The sequence below is a fragment of the Pinus tabuliformis genome, chromosome J (assembly GCF_031772625.1).
Source record: "Pinus tabuliformis cultivar Carrire ecotype Pingquan chromosome J, CPIR1, whole genome shotgun sequence".
NCBI classification, from domain to species: Eukaryota; Viridiplantae; Streptophyta; class Pinopsida; order Pinales; family Pinaceae; genus Pinus; species Pinus tabuliformis.
The window spans coordinates 458,384,208-458,391,599 of record NC_142295.1 but is presented as its reverse complement, the minus strand read 5'-3'; the positions used below and the strand labels follow the sequence as shown (position 1 = coordinate 458,391,599).

Sequence of the window (7,392 nt, the reverse complement as noted above, 5' to 3'; positions counted from 1 at the left end):
ATATGAAATGGGGACTTCATTTCCAATATCATTTTTTTGGGTGAGGATAGCGGCATATGAAACATCAGAAGTGAAAGTGTACAGGAGGAATTCCTTGTCAAAATTGGGGCTAACCAATGTAGGAGCTTCTGCGATGGCCTCCTTAATTCGCTGAAACGATCTCTTAGCTTCATCGCTCCACCTATACACAACGTCTTTCTTCATCATTAGCTAAATGGGACACACTATTTCCACGAAGCCTGAAACGAATTTCCTAACGAAATTAATCTTCCCGAAAAAAGATTGCATTGCCCTTTTATTTGCAGGAGGTTGTATTCTCATGATGGTCTCTATTCTTTCAGGATCGATAATAATTCCTTCCTTGGAGAGGATATGACCCAGTAGCTTCCCTTCTGTAACTGCGAAAACACTCTTCTTGGGATTCAACGATATTCCGTACCTTCGACATCTTTCAAAAATCTATTTCAGGTGATAAATATGATCCCTTTTGTGATAAGAATACACAGTAATGTCGTCCATGTAAACCACTACTGATCTGTTAATCAATCCTTGGAAAGCTATGTCCATATCTCTCTGAAATGTGGCACCTACATTAATAAGTCCAAATGACATTTTAAGATATGCATAGGTGCCCCATTTAGTGTTGAAGGTTGTCTTAAGTTGATCTCCATTAGACACCAAAACTTGATTATATCCCGAAAACCCATCCAATAGGGACAACGTTTCAGATCCAGAAACACATTGAAGAATGTGTTCCATAGATGGGACATGATAGTTATCCTTCTGTGATGCTCTGTTCAGGTTTCTAAAATCAATACATAATCTGATGTCTCCATTTTTTTTTCTTACTAGCACGAGATTGGCTACCCAGCGGGTGTTCCTGACCGGAAAAATGATTTTAGCGTCCAACATTTTGTTTAATTCTTTCTTCACGAATAGTTCTAGGCTTGGATGCATCTTACGAAGCTTTTATTGGTAGGGCTTAACATCCTTTTCCAAAGGAATTACATGTTGCATGATGCCAGTATCGAAGGTTTTTAAGTCACCATATGTCCATGCAAAGACGTCCTTGTACTCTTTAAACAACTTAACAAACGCATCGTTTTCTTGTGGAGAGCATCCTAAGCCCAAATTGACATTTTTTGGGTCTTTTTCGGTTCCAAGGTTGACCAAATCATACTTCATGGATGAGCTATGCGTTTTGCAGTTAGTCGGATTTTTAAATTTATCATGTAGGTCATAAAAGTGCTCCATCTTGACAATTGACTTGGGAATTATATTGGACTGATTTTTTTCCTCATCTTCACTCTCATTCATAAGCCTATCATGCTCTTTTTCATCAATGAGTGCATTTTTGAATGTCTTCTCGCAATGCAGGAACTCAAGGATTTTCTCGTCACCTTCGAATACCTGCCAATTTGAGATGTTATCAGGTATGGATGGTCTGAAAATCAATTCAACATAATATTTATTCTTGTTTAATCTAAGGTCAGGAAAAAGTTTTGAAGCCATACCAACCATCAGATCGACATCTTGGTTTTTCCCTCGAGGTATGTATGTGATATTAAAAGAATCAAAATTGTTAATTAAGCTCCATACCTCATGTTGGTATCTTACCAGGTGTGGCGAATTGCAATGTATCCTTTTCCTTACCTGGTCGACAATTATCTGTGAGTCACCAAAAACTTTAAGATTTTTCACCTTCATATCAATGGCTTTCTTCAGGCCCTGCAGCAAGCCTTCGTACTCTGCCGTGTTGTTGGTGCACACGAACTCCAACCGACTAGCCATCAAATGTTGGTTCCCTTGTGGGTCAATGAGAATGCTCCCAACACCTGCACCCTCTATGTAGTTAGAGCCATCAAATTAGATTGTCCAAAATATAGAATCTAATGTTACATCAATTGAACTACTTTCCACGAAATTAGTCCTATCATTTACTATAATACAGGATAGTTCATCAGTTGGACTGTAGGGGAGAGCTCCCAACTATGTGTTCGTTGCAGTTTCTTCAACTGTCTCTGCATGGAATTCTCCAAAATAGGTTTCCATGGCACAAATGTCGAAACTATAGTTCCCAAGGATAGAGTTGGTAAACATTATAGGTTCTGTTATCACTGACAAAATTTCAATACCAAATGTCTTACATTTGTTTGATGGTAAAACACCTAAATCCTTTTCAGCAGTTTCGCAGCGCATAGATCCCTTTAGCAGTTTTGCAGCGCAACATCTTTTAGGTGATTTCATAGCGCATAATTCATATTTTGCACTGGCTGCGCTACGAAATTGGGGATTTTCTCGAATCCATAGCCATTTTCACCCAGATTTCATACTTATCAGAATCTGCTGTGTTTTAGATCGAGTAGGTGTTGTGATACTGACACATGTTGCTGAGAAGGTGACAGTTTTAGTGATTGCAAGGTACTACCTCAGGTTAAAGGCACCCTTGTTGTTTGTCCCATGGTAGCTGTTATTCAATGGAGGAACGAGATTGCTCGGTTCATTGCGGAAGGAAGCATTAAAGTTTTGGTTTATCATGGCGCAAATAGATATCGGTTGGCCATCCACCTTCGTTTCTTTTGTGGACCCACTGCCGTGAAGACATGAAGACCTTATGCTGAATGATACATGTACTCGGGGAAAGGATCACCTTGTTTCTAATCATGCAGAGAGTCGGTCGGAGTTGAGTATGGAATTCAGTTTTCAAGATCCTGAAAGTTCACCTGCTATAGATTCCCGTCAATTACCACATCATATGCTTTCCGAGGAGTCTTACATGAGTGCACAGCCATCTGTAACGGAGGCTTCAATAGATTATCGTGCATTAGTTCTTCCACCGACAAAGGAGATAGACACATGGTCGAAATTTGCTTCTCTTTGCCGGAAAAGTGGTCGTATTAGTCAAGGTCATTCCACCTTAATCAAACTGTTGCAGTATGATCCAGAATTTACTCCTCCAAATACAAGATGGTCAGCTCCGCCTCAAGTTATTTTTGCATATTTAAAGTATCAGCGGTGTACTTGGAGAGGATATGTTGTCTTTTGGTGTTGATAGTGCACTTCCGCCACAACGTGCAGTGTTTGGGTGTGAAAATTCGGAAACTGGTGACCTCTATCATCAACATGCAGATGGAATTATGGGGCTTGGCCGCGGTTAGCTTAGCATCATGGATCAACTTGTTCAGCATGGTGTGATAGCCGATTTGTCCTCTTTATGTTATGATGGGAAAGATTCCAGACATGGTGTTCTCCACATCAAATCCAAATCGCAGTGTGGGGATGGAAACAGTCCATATTACAATATATATCTGAAAGGAATAAGCGTCGCTGGTAATCCACTGCCCTTGGATCCTCAAGTATTCAACAATAGATATGGTACTGTCTGGGATAGTGGAACTACATATGCTTACCTACCAGAAACATCTTTTGTAGCCTTCAGAGATACTGTGATAAAGCATCTTCATTCGCTCAAGCGAATTTATGGTCCAGACCCATCATATCCTGACATTTGCTTTTCTGGTGCTGGAAGAGATGTTTCACAGCTCAGCAAACATTTTCCACAAATTGATTTGCTACTTGGTAATGGCCAAAAAGTTCAATTGGCTCCTTAAGATTACATATTCCGGCATTCCAAAGTGCATGGTACTTACTGCCTGGGAATTTTCCAAAATGGAAAAGATCCCACTACTCTTCTTGGTGGTATTGTGGTCCGCAACATGCTCGTAACCTATGATCGGGCCAATGAAAAGATAGGATTTTGGAGGACTAATTGTTCTGAACTATGGGAGAGATTGCAGGCAGCTGTACCTCCGCCGCTTGCAAAGTCAAACTCTGAAGGAAAAAATTCAAGTGATAGTATACCACCAGTACCTACAAAGTCACACACTGGAAAAAAGAATTCTAGTGATAGCATGGATGTTTGGCCACCTGCTTTACCTCCATCAGCAATAAACGAAGGAGTGTATCGGGAAATTGGAGGAATAGAACTATACATGTCCATGACTGTTAATCCTAAGGCTTCCGGGTCCCTTGTGACTGAATTCAAAGAAGATATGGCACGGAAGCTGGAAGTTGCTGTTGATCAGCAAACACAGGTTAATATTCTGAATGTCAGAAACAGAGGAGATACATTACAAATTGAATGTGCCGTTTTGCCAGCTGACACTAGTAATCATATGACAAACAGTACTGCAGAGACAATCATCTCCCTTTTAAATGGACATCAAGTTCATCTTCGTGATGCCTTTGGAACTTACCATCTATTGAGCTGGAAGATTTTGCCATCTTCGAAAAGGACATGGTTCCAGCAACATGGATTAGTGCTCTTTGGTGTTGCTGCAGGTGTAACAGTAATTGCCTCAGCTTTGTTAATGTATTGGTATTGTTGGAGACAAAAGCAAGAAGTACTTGGAAAATACACGACAGTAGATGCTGCAAATCTTGATGAAGAGCAAGCTGTTTCAAATAGTTCAGCAGTTTCGTAGCGCGCTACGAAACTGCGAAACTACTGTAGGTGCTGTTTTTAATACAGGCAAACAGTTCGATGGAATAATCAGAAATTTTCAAAGGAAACATCTGAGGGACATTTAGGAGACCGAATGAAGATAGCATAGCCATTCAAATGATGACAGGTGTACCTTTGTAAAAGTGTAATGTTTTGGTTCAAGTTCAAGTTTTGCTTGTAAAGGCACTTTATTATCGGTCATTAGGGTTTGGAAGGAGCTGCATACGGGGAGTTTTGGCTTGCACACCTGTTCATCAACAAAGCTTCCAGCACATTTGGAAATATGGTGATGCTCATCATTTTTGGGATATTAAAGAGCTGGAGACATGCTGCTACATTTTCGAAGAGGTAGTGGAAGACTGGAACCGGAAAAACAGGGGTTTTATCCTAATATTATTGAACCATCAACGCATCCAGCATCCAAAGCTAGCCTGGAACATTGAATCTTCTTCTCAGCTATCTCGGCCAAACTGAAAGGAGACAGGTGTCAAGGAGCAAGAAAGAATCATTCTACGAGGAGGATAGAATTAGAGTTTTAGTTTAATTAGGACTCTTTAAAATTCCAGTTTAGCACTTATTATATTTAATGAGTCAGTTAAATAGCAGATAGGGGTAATTAGTAGCAGTCATCGAGCTCCCCTCATGCTGGAGGAGGAAGCTCAAAGTAGTTAAAGATATGTTTCTATATATAGATGAAACTTGGATGTAATGAGGGTTGGATATTTGAGAAAACAGAGGGTTATTTTGGCTTGGGTACAAACTCATTTTCAGTAATACAAGTGACTGCTTTTCTTCTCAGGATTCATACAGTGTTTCAAATGCTCAAGATATATGTGGTTTTGTTTTATCCTTTATGTTTTACAACTGTATAGATACACAATCACTCAGAATTCACTTTGCTGCTCTGATTTCCTGTGTGTATTTGTAAGTTGAGGTTTCTATGAGAGGTATTTTGAGTGTTTAAACATTACATGCCCTGACTTCTATGAATGAGTAGTTTTATAGTTTGCTGAAGTGATGATTAACTCCATGAGCCCAATGGAAGTCTCTGTAATGTCTGTCCAGCCAACATATGTGTTAAATTTACTTTGCAAGAGTTAGCCATCTCATCAATAGTTAAAATCATTAACCCTTTGAGAGAGCCCTCTCAGGCTAAGGAGGCTAAGCCTTAGTCAAAAGTTTGGTTTGAAATAGTTACACAGAGTCTAACTGATCAGCAGCCTTTCAGTGCTTGATTTTGTGATAACAGGTTCATTGGGGTCATTTAATTCTGTCACTACATACTTCATGTATCTTTCTCGATTAACTCTCAGCATATCACTTTTTCCTTTCTAAGGAAACAAGATATGGGACCAATCAGTTGAGAAATATCCATTCAAATTTGCTGACCAGTCCCTACTAAGAAGCGTTCCATATGCCTCGGGAATGTTGGCTACCACTATGTCAATGACTTGCGTGTACTGTGGTTTGGTAGTCATCCGAATCAACACATCCTTTAATTCTCCAATTACATTTACATTCATTATGTCCAGTTGCATAATTCGAGTTCCAGTTTTCTCGGGCATTGCATGAAGTCTTTTAGTAATAGCGTAAGGCATAATAGTGGATGAGGCATCGGAATCTACCAGGCAATTATGTATGTTCATATTGAAGATTTCAAATGTGATAAGGAAAGGTGGGTCATGGATTTTGATTTCTTTCCTATCATGGCTACACTGACATCTTGGGGTGTTCCATTCATTTTTGACAGAGTGGCTTCCATGGTTGATGGCGTTTTGGGTGTACTGGAGGTACTAACGGGTTTGGACACCGAATTTTTGGCTTGACTACTCAGATTGGTGAGAGATTTGCAATTCCGTTCATTCATAGCTTTCAAAAGCAGATCTCTTTGTTGTGTTAACTTTAACAAATTGAAGTATGTGATATTAGATCGATATTTCTTAAGATCATCTACAATATTGTAATCAATGTTATAAATAGGGTAGGGCAGAGTAAACATACCGGTTTTTATGTTCTTAGGTGGGAGTTTACCATTTTGAGTTGCCTTCGTTGCATTTGGAGGTGCATTATCTTTCTTTGGATAGTTCACGACTAGAATGCTCTTGGAATCACCACTAGGTTTATTCTTCTCAATAGGAAACTTGGGAGCGGATGCCTTCGAAGGGCGAACATCTTTCTTTGTCTAGTGTACAGGGTTCATCACGCCCGCAAGTGGCCCTTTACTTCATGTGTGGATTTCATTAGTGTGGATTTCTACTGTACTATCTTCATCGTCGTCGTCGTTCCCATTTGTATAGAAATCCCATAGTACATTGACTTGAGATGCCTCATCCAAGGGCTCTTCCACTTGGTACTCTTCCTCATCTTCTTGTTCTGGCTCCAGCTCTACTATAGGTTCTTCTTTGGTAAGAAGTGATTTGATAAGAGCCAACTCTTCCATATTTAAATTCCCTTCGTTGGGTGGAGCAGGCAACGCAAGTTGACCATGACCACCTTCTGTCTTCTTACGATAGAAAGGTTTGAAGGACTTTCTGTTGTTATAATCTCCTCCATTCCCACTTGTACTCTCTCCAGAATTCCTTTTCATATCGATGACTGTGTTCGTCAATTTCTTAATGATCCGATGCAAACCTTCCACATATGTGGTGTCCTTTTCTTTGATCTCATCCACTTTGTTATCGCTCCAATTATTCTTCTTGGATGAATGAGAGGCTTTCTTTCCTTCGGTCGTATGATGAAATGTTGTGAGACTAATCATTTTCTTCTCGACTTTTACCAATTCATCGATAGCACCCTATAAGGTTTGTGTGTTACTCCTTTTAACCCACATCGCGGTAGGGACAAGGAGAGCAGTGATGTAGAATTCCATGAGCACCTAATCAGTAGGT

At 39.9% G+C, this 7,392-nt stretch overlaps 1 pseudogene; it reads left to right on the top strand.

The window, feature by feature from the left end:
- The first annotated feature begins 2,689 nt into the window (after nt 1-2,689).
- On the top strand, nt 2,690-4,484 carry LOC149227804 (uncharacterized; annotated as a pseudogene).
- Nucleotides 4,485-7,392: the final 2,908 nt, after the last annotated feature.